Below are 15,097 nucleotides of genomic sequence, written 5' to 3' on the forward strand. Positions count from 1 at the left end.
AAATAGATGCCCTGGTTCCTCCTTCATTCTCTCACTTGCCTGTGCCTCAGTTTATATCTGTCTCTCTCACACAACATCCAGATATCACACCACTGTTGTTCTTGAATGCATTCTTCAAATTTTCACTAGTTTCTTATCTGCCCTTTATAAGGCTCCTTCATACAAGGCTTCTATATCCCACTCTTTCGAGAGAACACATTTTCCAAACACAGGAAGCCATCCTCACACATCCTATAGGCCCACTGGAGGGAGTTTTCTTATATCCAATCATTCCAAGATCCCCATGCCCCTCTGACCACCATTGTGCCTAGAAAGAGCCAAGGAAACATTAGATTTTGTGTCTTCAAACACCATCTGGGAGAGAGAGAGAGAGAGAGACTTGTCTGATATCTGTTTGTCCTAAAATCTGCTATGATTCAATGATCCAAACTATTTTATACTCCTCGTTGTCCCAGTTGTAGAAGCTGTGGGTAGAAACACTGATGGGCGCAGTCAATTTCTGAGCACTCCTGGAGCTGCAGGTAGATGGCACCTAGTAAGATGGTTGACATGGAAGAAATATGTTTTCACCTCGATCTGCTCAAATAAGTCTGGATTCAGTAGGTGAAGTAGGAATGTATATTGAAAAGAAAATTTAAAATTACGAAAATTCAGGAAGTGCTAGAAATACGTTCATCGTCAAGGTTATCTATTAACTGAACAACTACCAATCCATAAATCAAGAATTTTTAAATCTTCTTTTATAAGGACATTTGCATGTAAGATAGGGTATATAAAAAGTGCTAAAGTAATAGGCTTATGGGAGCTTTTTATTTTATTTTTGAGGCTTTCTTCAATATTTAGTTATTTCCTCTATAACAAATATAAACTACTTATGAAGTATATATTTTGAAATAGTTTAAACATACGCATTTTTTCTACAGTACTGTTACATCTAAGTTCAGAATCTAGAGCTTGCATTACCCTACAACATTGTGCAAAATGAGTTTTGTAGAAGCTTTTTTTTGTGTGTGGCATTATTGGCTTCGTAGCTTATAACAGCCTACGAGAGACTTGTTAAGAAATACGAATTCTCAGAACATGGCAGCACTAGGTATAGAATCTCCTTGTGGGAGAAGTGTTGTGTCAATGGCCCTGACTTGATCTTCTTGGAAATTGACGTTATTGTAAGCCCTCACCTCACTTACCCCAATGTGTGCTCTTGCACATTTCTGCACACATTTAAACTAAACACCTCATCACTTTACCTTCATGTATAGCTGAAAGCATGTTTGGGAATGTTAAATTGAAAGGCTGACTTTACCAAGGATTGAATAACTATAAATGATGAAAAATCCCAACCCCCATGACTTCAGAGAACTATTACATATGCCATATGCTTTACAGAAGTACATGCATACTTTAACAAAGTATGTGGATTTTGACTCACATTTTTTTTTTGAGAAATCAACATGTAAATGACCATCAGAGGTTAATGGAGATGTGTATTTTGAGAAAACTACATGAATTTTAATATTTGGGGGGGTGCAAAATAATTTTTTTTTCATTTTCTTTTCCACAAACTTTTTGAAGTACTCCATATGAAATATATGAATATATGAAAGCAACTAGAAAAAGAGAAGAATTCTTTGGCTCTACCTCTGCTTCCTCCAATGTTCCCTTTGAGAGACACAAAGAGAGACTGAGAGGAAAATATAGAGGGGAAGATGGGGGTGGCTGACAGTGTATCAGTCAACCTCTCTGTTACAGAAAAGGCTTCCACATGAGTCCCAGGAAATCATGTTTCTTGCTTTAAAAGGCTCCTGGTGAGGGGTGTCAACAAATGCCTGGAATTCATGTTAGAAAACCAAGAAAGAAGTATGTAAATTCCATGTATCAGGTGCCTTAAGGTTGGATGCTCTTTATGGTCATCATAATTGATTCCTTACACCACAGTGGCAGCCCTGCATTCTTTCTCATATGAACCTCCTGAATATATTGTGTTTCATCTGCGAGACATTGGACAACTTATGGCAATGGCTTTCTGCAGGGGAAGGGAATGGCAGCAAATCTTCTGAAAAAAGGATACTTATTATTGGAAATTTATTATGAGGGGGCAATGCAAATATTTTTATAAAATCTCACATAGCATTAACATCGATTTTACTGTATTAAAAATTGCTTATGTTCAAAACTACATAGATAATGGGATACCCCACATTTTAATACTCATGTATTTTTCTCCAAGACCCCAGTGTTCCTGATGATTTTCAAATGCTTTCAGCATCCTTCTTTCTTCCCACTCACCGGCTTAGATTATAGCCAACTCATCCCAGGCATACGTTTTTGTCACTCAGTGAGGAATCCTCGGGATTGGTGGCAGGGAACTGCATCTTGCTTTAATGTTGAGGCAACACTATATTTGAGGGTCCTTTTTTTGACCTTATTCATATGCCTTAACTCTTCTAGGGGGTCATGGACTCATCTCAAAAACAAACTCTGGCTTCCTCACCTATCTACCAATTTCCCAGATACCTTAAGATTGGATTGAGAACAATGTCGGTCCTTAAAGCTCAAGTGTGAATTTTTAAATAGCATTTTTGAAAAAGAGGGGGAAAAAGTATAGGGTAAACAGACTGTGAAGATACACAGAATACAGGATGCAAGTGATAGCATTATGAACAAAGAATTTACTGCAGCAAAGCTTCTGGAAGAGGTGGTATTTTAAATTTCTTTTGGCTGAGAGTACCCCAACGTTAAAGAGATGATGGTAAAAGGCAAATGAGTTGGGGAGAATTGCATAATGATGTGATGTCAAACATTTCTTGAAGTTGATGAGAAACGATGATGCTGAGAGATTTCCTATGGCCACGAAGCAGATGAGCAGGAAAGTTTAATTCTCGGAATTTCTGTTTTCCATCCCAGGGATTACTTCTTGGGCCATTATCGCTTCAGTGTATGAAGGTACTTGCTAAAAATAGGATCCTAATGTTTTTCTTAGAGTTAGAGCACACGTCAGCAGAGACTAATGATCTAGTGCTGCGCTATTTTCTTTTCATTTCAGCTGGTCTCAAACAAATAAACTCGATAAATATTATCGGAGCCACACATGCTCATTAAGGGTTATAGTCAGTGGCTGTGTTTGTTTTACTGTGTAATAGATGATGAAACCATGGTGATGAGTAGCGTACGCTAGCAAGGTTTTCGTATTTTCCCATCTTAACGCTGAGGATTTGCTCATTGTTTTTGTACCGTTTGTATGAGAAATAGAACAGCTTACTAAAACACTTACTCATTTTGACTTGTTTTAAAGCAGGCGTGTTCACCTCTTCTGATCTAGCTCAATGGTAAATGCTTGAAAATCTCTTGAATACAGAATTGATCATTAAATAAACATTTCTGAGCTTTTAAAGGACTAATATGAAAATTTCTGGTAAGACCCAGTATTCTTCAATCACTTACTAAACTCATCATAACTGAATGTTTTGCTGGTAACTCATTTATGAACTGAAGGAGAAATTTGGTTTATACTACATGAAGCTAGTGTTATAAAAAGAAATGCTATACTGCACTAGGCCTACTGTCTTACCCTTTATCTTAAGATTTCACGTTAGTACAAAATATATAATTATTATTTCCTAATAGAATTTATATATTTTCATATGCAATGTCATAGTTTTCCTATTTTAAAGAATTATGGAAATAGTTGGTCTTTTCACTCTTTTATAAACTCTTACTCAAACGCTAACATTTCATCTGTGACCTGACTTTTTGCAACAGCTCCCTTTTCCTTTTTACTCTAATCTGTCTGTAAATATTGATTGATCTAAAATATTGATTGATAAAACCCTCCAATGGCTCCCTATTAATATAATTCAAATATCTTTGCATGCTATTTATGAATATTCACGTTTTAGTTTATTTCAACTTTATTTAAATTGTTCTCTCATCCTTTTCTTCCTCTCTTCTTGTGCAACTCACCATCATCATCAATATCATACACCCTCGAAACTTGTGAGCTTTTTTCCTCACCCTTCAAATGAGTGAGATAATGTCGTCATCCAGAATGCATTAAAGTATAGCTTCCTTTGAGCTTTTTAAAATAAAATTATTCCTCAAACAACTCGTATTCTACTCCAGCAGGTTCCTCTAGTGTTCTCGGGGCAACCAAACCATATCAGTGTCGTCAATACCAATTTCACTATTTGTTTTCATGTTTTAGTGGGGGCTGCAGATTCTGTCCATTTCTTATACTTGAAAATCCAGTGCTAATATAATCCTTAGTCCCAGGAAAAACCTTCATAACTCCTTACTAACAGCACAATGGAGTAAATAAGTCACCAACTACTCTTCCCAAAGAAGGAATGCACTTGAATTTTAAGCTTTTAGTTCTCTGCTACAAATTACAGCATCAGCCAGGGATAAGGTACAGTGCCAATGTTCAACTAGTTTTGAGATAAGAGGCAACACTACATGCACCCAACAGAACATCAGGAGTGATAACCTGAAGAGTCATCCCTTGACCACATGAAAATAGTGAGCACATACACTTTCTTCATTGGAAACAAGCAAGCAAACAAAAACTTCCCTTCAATCTCACTGAGATGTATTCATTTAGAAGAATGAAGTATGTCAACCACCAGACAGCAGGGACTTTATGTTCTGCAGACACTTCAATGGGGATGCAGGCCTGTGTTTAGTTTCCTAATAGATTTCAGGGACTTGAGTTGGCAGAAGAAGTATAATCTTACAGAGAAGGCTGCATGAGACCAAAGAAGGCGGCATCACATTTGATAGCAACGTATCCACCAACATTATCCAGATCTGCTCTCTAATTATATACTCCGTGCCATTCTAAAATGGTTGCCATTGGAATATAGTTACAGACACACTTACAGATCCAAAGAGCATTAGAGAAAATTTTATCACAACCCTTTGTTGTTCAGACGGGGATGTAACAGTTAAGAAACAAGTCTCATTTACTTAACCTATTAAGAATGCGGGGAGTGAGAAGATATTACAGAGGGGGCAGCATCACAGGATAGACAGGACATCAGTTCTGAAGTCAGATGAGTCTGGACTCTTCCGTTGGTGCCTGTAAAGCTAGAGCAAAGATTGCTTAACCTTTTTGAGGCACACACACACACAGAGGGAGGGGGAAGAAAAGAGAGGGTGGGGAGAAAGAGAAAGAGAGAGAGGTATGGAGAGGGAGAAAGACAATAGATACAGACAGAGGGATCCTGAATATACTACATTCCTTTTTAGAGAATTACAGTGAGGATTAGGGACTCTGCAGGTGCAGTAAGTAGCAAAACAAAATCAATGAGTCCTCACTAGGTAATGGATATTATTATTACTGTAGTTAGAAATGAGGGGAATGGGAGCCATGCTCGAGGTAAAACTCCAGCAGTAGAACCTACACAACACCTACATTTTCTTGGAATTTGGGAGGAACCCTGAGATACAGGAGGAAGGCCACAAGAGAAGGGTCTCTGTCAGTGTGAGTGTGACCTGATGAAATCTGTTAAGTCGGGGTTTCCACCGTGGCATTTGAATCCAGAAAGGGTTTGACACTCCTCCTGGACTGCCTTCATTCTCTTGGAAGATCCAGTCATATAGACACCCGTGGTTCCTATATCAGCTCAAAGTCTAATGTTCCTAGGACCTCTCTGATGCTCTTGAGCCAATAATTCTTGTTTAAGTTGGCAAAAAAAGGGGGGCAAGTTAATTTCTTTTATTACAAACCAGTAATGCACTCACTGTAGATCTAGCTCAAATAGAGGCAGATAATCTTTTCCTATCTAATCACTATTTCTCATTACTGACATATTTTGTGTTACATCACTTCCTCCTTTACAACCTTAGTTCTCTTTTCCAAATTAGAGGAAAGAGCATAGATCTAAAAATTGGGAAGCTTTGGATTAAACCACACATTTAATTTAATTCACAAGATTAAGCAATTATATAAACAGGCTTATGATGAGTGTTCTTAGTCTCCTCTGATTTTAAGAGTGTGAGATGCGTAGCAGCAAAGGAGAGTCAGAGCAGAAGCTTAGAAAGTCAAGTCTCCCTAAGAGAGAGCCAATTCCAAAATGATCGGCCAGTGCAGGCATGACTTTGTGCTAAGTAGCCAGTGATTTTCCAATGTTTTTAAGTTGGAGGGAAATATATGACAGATGTGTTGGCTCTGGAAACAATAAAAACAGCTCCTTAAATCACTGAGAAGGGGGTGGGGGAAGAAGGTAATACAATACAGGATAAATAAATCAGGAGGGAGTCAGTAGGACTGTCTGTTACAGTTGAGGGTAGCAAGCAAAGAAGCAGCAAACAAGCAAGGGGTGAGAAGGTCTTGGACCACAAGCACCAACCAACACAGAAAGTTGTCTTGAACCTCACCCTAAAGGAATATGGTATACAACTGGAAGAGCACAGAGGGATAAAATGCTAACAACAACAACAACAACACTCAAATGGAGCAGTAAGATTAAAGCACAGTAGCCTCCATGCATTTAATAAAACAGAGGGAAACAATGAATCAGTAGCCTGACCCAAGTCTATTAAAGCGGTGGCTCTCAGCCTTCAATGCATTTCAGAACTCCTGGAGACTCTTATTGAAAATGCAGAATGCTGAACTTCTCAGCCAACAGGTGCTGTGGTAGAGCATTTGTGTAGAGCCTGGGAATCTATAGTTGGACAAATTTGAAGTACTCCCAATACAGGTGGGAGTACTCACCACATTTCCCAGGAACCCAGTAACATAGCTTAACTCGAAGGAGTACAATGCTAGGTCATATTGTCCTCGAATAGTATGTTCAAGATCAAGACACTTAACATTGACAGCATGCTGAATAATTAGGGTAAATAAAGCTCAGTTAAGAAAAGCCTAATGTTAACTGTGGATTTATTGGTTGATGATATGTACAATCTAATGACAATAATTGTCATGTATTGAATCTTCACTTTTTGCTAGACACTGCCAAATGCTTTAAATGCATTTAAAAGTTTAATCTTTAGTGTAATTTTAAGTGCATTGTTTTGTTATTATCACCTTTGTTTTATAGATAAAGGGACTAAAAAGAAATGAGATTATCACATATGATAGTGGTTAATGTTATGTGTGAACTTGACCTGGACAGGGTGCCCAGACATTTGTTCAAACATTATTCTAGGTGTGTCTGGGAATGTGTTTCTGGTTGAGATTAACATTTTAATTGGTGGGCTGAGAAACCCAAATCATCCTCCCTAATGTGAGTAAGACTTGTCTAATCAGTAACAGACCTGGACAAAACAGTCTGTACTGTTTGAGTACAGACATCAGTCTTATGCTACCTTTGGACTGAAACTTAGAAAGATTTCCTTTTTTGATTATTAATTATTTTTGTATACTTACATGGCAGTAATAGGGGAAAGAGAGAGAAGGATGGAGGAAGGAAATGAAGGAGGGGAGGAAAGGGAAGGAAAAAGAGGGATGGAGGTGGCAGAAGAGGAGAGACAGATATTGATTGATTCTTGATGTGCTGGCTCATTTTCCAAATATCTTCAACAGCCAGGGCAGTGCCAACCTGAAGCCAGGAGCCTGGAACTGCAACTGGGTTTCCACATGTGTTACAGGGATGCAAGTCCTTGAGCCATCATCTCCTACCTCCCAGGATCCCTCAGCAGGAATTTGTCTGAAGCAGTACAGCCAGCACTAGATATGGGCTTCTCAGGTCCAGCATAACTTTCTGCTCCACAATTCTCACCTCAAGTTTTCCCAAGTTTTTAAAGGTTCAGACACAGACTAGACTTAGTATAAATTCAACTCTTATGAGTCTCCAGCTTTCTGATAGGAGTTCTTGGGACCTACATCCTCCAGAACTGTGAAAAAATGACTGTGTTATTTAAGCACTTCAGTCTATGTATTTTGTGATTCCAATCCAATCTGCCTAGCAAGCTAGTGGGTACTGGAAGTGGCTTTGGAACCGAATAATGGATAAAAATCTGAGTTTTGAGATATTTGCTGGAAATAAGGATGCCACAAGAAATTCTGGTGAGATTTCAGATGGGAATGAAGAGTGTTTTTGGAAGCCAGGGGAAAGTCAATATTTGTTAGGAAGTAGGAAAGTAATTGGCTTAGTCATGTTAGTGTTCTGATGCTTCATAGAAGGCAGAGCTTGTGAGTGGTGAAACTGCATATTTAGCTGAGGTGTTAAAATAAATCGGCTTAGTTCCTCTTGAAAGCTATGGCACAATATAGATAGATAAACTGAAGAACCATTAAGGTAGAAGAAGCAGGACCTCAAACAATAATTAAGCATGGGGATTGAGGAATAGATGAGGGAGAGTATGTTTATCCTGTTAGAATTGTTATCTATGAAAAAAACGAAATCTGTTCCTTTTATATTAATAGTAATAGGATTGGAAATTTTTAAGCCTATCCATATTGAAAGAAATAAGAGAACTGATTCTGAAAAGAATACTAAGGTTGTGGTTGAACAACCATTTGATAAGAAAGCATGGGTACAACTCATGAACTTAATCAGCCACCTCAATAGAAGTCAGGAATAGAGGTAACACTACACCTTAGGAGATGAGATCATTGAACTATTTGGCTGCAAACACACTGTGTTTCAGAAGAGAGGAAGGGCTGCAGAGCCAATTTACACATCATCAGGCCTGCCAATCCCATTTTGGGTTCAGGATGCACAGGCTGGAAAACAAGTATGTTTCCTTCTCAGTGTTAAGAGTGGGACTACAACACAAAAGGGCATATGTGAGCAGAGCTGCAGCTCCCTCTGAAGGAGTGGGGCGGCTCTACTGATCTGTGGAGTGACGCTGCTACCCCAGATGGATTGGAGGATAGGGCATGGATCCTCAGATGTTTATTCTCAAGTGTTAAAATTGAACGGAATTTGCCTTGCAAGGTTTTGCATTTGCTTTGGGCCAGTCACCTCTTTGGTCCCTTTGAGATCTCCATTTTAGAAAGGGAATATCAATGGTGTATGCCTAGCTTACCATGGTATATTTGGAAGCACATGGTTTCATAGGTTCACAGGTGGAGAGAAATGTTTCCTCATGACAAATTGTCCCTTCAGTCTCAGCCATATCTGATTGATATTATATTTAGATGAGAAGGGATTATGAACTTTAAAGATCATACTGAAGTGAGTTGAGACTTTTGGGGGTACCAATGTCAGCATGGGATGAATGCATTTTACCTGTAATAAGGATGTTATTGAGAGGTAATTAAGGCTGCGATGGTTTGGAAATGCTATTTGTGTCATTTTGAAATGCATGTGCTGTAACCCTAAGTCCTAATGTGTTGGCATTTGGAAGCAGAGGATTCGGGAGAGTAGTTAATGAGAATGGGACTCTCAGGTTAGTGTTTTCATAATAAGAGGTGTCAGAAAGTCTCTCTCCACTCAGCGCTCTTTCTTTTCGCTCTCACTATCCTCCCTTGTCATTTGAGGATACAGCATAAAACGAGCTATCTACCAACCAGAATGAGAACCCAATCTGGGTAGCTGAATTGACTCTCAATTTTCTCTTGGACTTCAATTGTCAAACCATGAGAAAACAAGTTTCGATTGTGTAAACCACCTACTCTATGGTATTGTACTTTGTCAGCCCATGTAAATTAAGCCCTGTTCCTAGGAAGGGTACAGTTAAAGACTTTAGTGGCTCTTCCCTTCTCCCATCTCCCGTCCAGAAAGTTTTTGCACAAAGTGTTGTGCCCTTTCTTAAAGTATGTTTTTTATTCTTTAAAATGTCCCTTGCATCGCTGGGTACGGAAATGTTTGCTTTGACCGAAGATTCTAGGTACTAAGATGTATTTTTCCTTCATGGAATGTCTCTGAGGAGTGAGACATATTTCTCCAGTCACCTTCATGAGGTTGTGTTGATGGGCCACATAGAAATGGAGCAGCGGGATCTGTCATTTATACCTTTAGGTCAGAATGAAGATTCTGGGACCATTTTGCTGCACTGTCTCCAGGAGCACCCACTGAGGACTCTGGTCAGCATATCAGGCCATCATGTTGTTGGCCTCCTATAATTGGATGAGAACCAGAGCACTAGGAGTAAAACACAAATGTGTACTCAGTACCTACATAAAGGTAAAACATTTTGGAATAGGATTCTCTTTTTTAGATGGACACATATGACATGTCTCACATATAGTACTTGGAAGTCAGGTTTAAGTCTGGGTAAAGAACAGAGTGACAGGAAACACACTTCTTTCATATAAGGTGGGCGAATGAGGAATCCCAAAGATGTCTGCTTATAGATGCCCTGGAGTTTGAAAGTGGGATGTGCAAAATGGTGGTTCCCTTACAGATGCAAGCTTCAGGATTTTGTGGAGGCAGAAACATGAGGCTGTCACAGAAAAGGCATGGGGAGAATCAGCACTGCCAGACCTCTCCTGAGAGAAGAATTTTCTGTGACATTGCCCAGCGGCAATAGAAGATAGATAAAATATCGTTACAACCCAGGCCCACAGCATGCATCTGTTTGCTGGATCAAGTTTGCTTCTGGAGGCCGGGGGCTAGCATTGTACCCTGGTATAAGCAGCCTCAGTTCATAGGGTAATGCTCTTATACTTACTGGTCAAGAGTAGTGAAGTTTGATAATTCCTACAAATACACAGTAGCATCTATTAAGAACTCTATTAGCTAATCCAAGAACTTGCAGCCCAGAGAGTTAGTGGTAACTAGAAATAAATTGGGTCTCAGCCTTGGGAGGTCTGAGGTTTAAAGTTTAAGCAGCAGATCCATCAGGCAACGTATACAATTGGATCACAGACAGAAATGGCAGCTTCCAGCAAGTGAAGGAAATGGTTGCCTGTAGATAAGATATGCCCAAGTAGGGATGCATGATGGTTTTAATGAAATTTAGCCCTAATTAATTTAGAGCACAAAGCAAACACCAGGAGAAATTAGGTAGTTTATCTTTCTCTGACTACCTGTAAAGTGTTTATCAAAATAACTTCCCCTTGGGAGACAGTGGTTTCATTTCTGACCAGGTCAGCACTTCCTAAGCTTTTGTCTATGAACTCACCATAAATGTAACTTGTCACCATAGAATATTATCAAAACTTTTATTCCTTCATATTCTTTTTCCTGTGCAATATGAGCAGACGTGGGTTATGATGACATAGTACACAAAAGTTGCTTTATGGATTCACAAATACCCTGAAAGACTTTAAATAATATATCCCTGGGTCCAGCATGGTAGCCTAGCCACTAAAATCCTCACCTTGCAAGCACTGGTATCACATATGGGCACTGGTCCTAATCCTGGTGGCCCCGCTTCCCATCCAGGTCCTTGCTTGTGGCCTGGAAAGCAGTCAAGGACAGCTCAAGGCCATGGACACTGCACCCACATGGAGAGCTAGAGGAAGCTCCTGGCTCCTGGCTTCGGATCGGCTCAGCTCTGGCCAGTGGGATCACATGGGGAATCAATCATTGGAAGCAAGATCTTCTTCTGTCTCTCCTCCTCTCTATCTGGCTTTCCAATAAAAATAATAAATCTTAAAAAATAATATATCCCTAAGGAAAAACTAAGAGGAGGAAGAAATGGAAAAATGTCATTGCCATTCATTTTAGTAATAGAAGCTCTGTCCTGTCCCTTTACCTTGTAGCCATGGATATTCTCGAAGTCAGATCAGCAGCTCTGTTTTACAGATCATCTATTGCATGTGCTATTATTATTGACACTGCACCCTGTTCACTTTTCTCTCCCTCCCAGCAGCAGCCAGACCATGGGCCAAACACCCTTAATAACGAAACCCATTCAAGGTCATTTATCTTCAGTTGCATGTGTGTTAAGGCCTCCGTCTCACACTTACTCCATCCTGACAAGTGCAAAAGGTGAAAACATTGCTAGACAGTCTCTTTTCTGAGAGGGATCAGCCCGATGCTGAAAGATTTATCATCAGGGAGCTGTGGGCTAGGAAAGGCCTTTACTTGAACCAAACTTGGTCATTCAGAGTTCATTCTGTAATCTGATCATTTATTTATATTTTTATGCACCTTCTATCAAGGAGAAGAGGATGCATGTGGGACCATTACCTCATTGAAAATAATGTGGTAAGTAACTATCTCAGTGGACAGCCTGTTACAGATGTTAGTGTGCAGCTCATTTGAATGGTGCTTTAATTCTCTGGGTTCTGGGTGACCTCCAGTGAAAAAGGGGAAATCAGGTTTGCTTTCTCTATTCACATCCATTCATTACCAATGGGATCATGAGAACCAGCTCCTGGTTTCAGTAGACATATTTTCTCACTCTCTAACCACTCACAAAAGAGAACATAGTTGATGAAGGGTGACAGAAAGCCTGGAAAGATCAAAGGAAGAATTGTAGAAAAGAAAAGATTTTAAGTATTAATGACCTATGTTTATAAGAACACATTCAATGATGCAAAATCAATCAATGTCTATGAAAGATATTCAGAAACTGGAGCTACTATAAGATAAAAATTATAGGAACAGCTTCTATACATCAATACTTAAGGCTCTGGGCTCCTAGGAATATGTGTACTGTATTTTCTCATTTAATCCATGAAATACATACATTCTCCCTTTGCAGATGGAACATTGGAATCAAAGGGATGATTTGTCTGATTACAGCCCAGATCCAAGATACAAGTCCATCTGGATGCTTAGCTTGTATCTGTTCTATAAGATCTCTACAACCAAATCTAGATGTTTTTGAAGACCAGCAGGAGATGATAATAGAATAATATATTTCCCAGCAAATAATCCCCTCCAAGTGAAAGAAGACGTATCTTGAAGCTCCCTGGGTCACCTTGACTCTCCTTCACTGAACACTGCCATCAGTGCAGTAGGCAACTCTCACCCCATGTGAGCAACTCTACTATTAACCTTTAGTCAGCAGATCTCCAAGTCATTAATACTTCACAGATGAGAGGAGGTACATCTACCTCCCCCGCCCCCCATAGAGCCATTCATATCAAAGATAAGTGCCACAGACTCGGTCTCCATGAAGCTTAGTTAAGGAAGGAGTATGAGAAAAATTTCATAGCTTGTTGTTGACAGGCTCTTAGAAGCTAATTTTATTTCTAATTTTTACCTTGGATTCTCCAAAATCATCATTCTATTGCGTAGGACAGGGTAGAAATATTAGAGAGTGATTTACTCAGTGTACATTCTCAACCAAGTTTGTCCATGCTTTTCTTCACTCCCATATAGCTGACGGTTGTTATACAGCATGATTCTGCCCAAGAAGGTATAGGTGTAACTCCTGGGATGTATCATGAGTTCTAAAATAAAAAGTCAAGGATGTATCTTTTCCATTTTGCTGACTGGAAATCAAATGCTAAGCCTGGAAGGGTATCAGTCTTGGAACATTTACAGGAAAAAAGCTAGTGACTGTCTGTTTCTAAAAAATCCATATAATCTTATACTACTTGTGAACACTGTGAAACTGACATAAATGATTGAACGCATCAATAGTGCTATAGCTCCCAAAGATATAAACTACGGGAACACACTGTATATACAAGTAGGATGAGTCTTGAGTTCCCCATTTCCAAATCTTACAGCCTAGAGATTAATCAGGGTATGTCATTTGAAGGAAAATTTACATAAAACTTTGGATAATGAAAGTTATTGAAAAGAAATGTGGAATGATACAAAAATTCATCAAAAGCAACAACCATTTCAGATTCTATGTGTTACTGATTCATTCATTTAAAAACTTGTTCATTCGGAATGCAACAAAGATTTCTTAACCAATTTCTGTGCCAGGTGCATGGATACGATGGTGAATGAGGTCTTCCACACTGAGAGAACTGTAACACAGATCTTAGGGAGGGCAGCTAAGCACAGAACTCATAAAGTTTGGCAAATATTTAAAGACTATATAACTGCTTATATTTTATAAGAAAAAAAATGAAAAATTTGCTTAGCACAGCTATGAAAAATCCCAAGTTCACATAATCTGATACCCTACATTTCCTTATTCAGATAGTACCCATGTTTTCTAAGAAGATGTTTGAGAGAATTCATTTGGAAGCAGACATGATGAAACACCATTCTTGGGCACATTTGACAAGTCATCTCCAAAGTGACTGGAAAACCCTTCTCCCCAGTGATGGGCAGCCACTGCTAGAGTATACCCTTGGCTGAAGAGTAAAGAGGCAGCTCAGGCTGTGTTAGAAACATACAACAAGTGGCATGTGGCTGAAACAAGAAATTTTCTTTTTCACAACCACAGGTACTAGACTCTCCAGGTCAAGATCTGGTAGGGGTGATTTGAGTGATTTCTGGTGAAGCCTCTTTGGGTAGCTTACTGTGTTTTCACATGACACACATAGAAAGTGAGAGAGAGAGAGAGAGAGAGAGAAAATATGATGTTGCCCACCTTTCTTAGAAGAGCATCATTCCTATCAGATTATGCCTCCACCCCTTCAATCTCATTTAGCTTTCATCATCTTGTAAGCCCTGTTTCCAAATACATTAGTGATTATAGCTTCAACTCATCAACATTTTGATGGAATATAAGCATTCAGTACATGATAATGACTGATTCTTCCTATCTCAGCAGTATGGCACTAAAAGGGCACTCTGCAGGAATAGTAACACAAGATCAGAAAGAAAAACTAATTTTTCTTTGAATGCAGGCCTTTAGGCACTATGGGGTTTTTCTTCCTACATGTCTAGTATAAGGACAACAAGCAACAACAACAACAAAAACCTTGAAATCTCATAGCCAACATCTTTCCCTGCCTTACTGGACATACTCACTTCTGAAAGTAACATAGATTGCTAATAAGTAATCTATTTTAACTCACATGATCCCAATGACAGGAAACAAATAAGTAAGCACATGGAGAGCTGTGCTGGGGTATAAGGTGATTAGGGACTCTCAAAGGACCATAAGATACTATATTACTTAAGATATTACTAAAGATACTATATTACTTCTTATCTTACCACATAAAATATCTATATATACTGTAGTTCCATATACATGGCACTATAATTACTTAGAACTATGTAGCTAGGGTTATGTAGACAAAATAAATTTTACACATATAAATTAAACATAAGAACTCTTCAAAATTACTCTCTAACTGAAATCAGTCAGGGTAAGATATTTTCAATTCTCCTTTGACTAT

The sequence above is a fragment of the Ochotona curzoniae genome, unplaced genomic scaffold (genome assembly GCF_017591425.1).
Source record: "Ochotona curzoniae isolate NIBS_2020 unplaced genomic scaffold, NIBS_Ocur_1.0 scaffold_3835, whole genome shotgun sequence".
Taxonomy (NCBI): Eukaryota; Metazoa; Chordata; class Mammalia; order Lagomorpha; family Ochotonidae; genus Ochotona; species Ochotona curzoniae.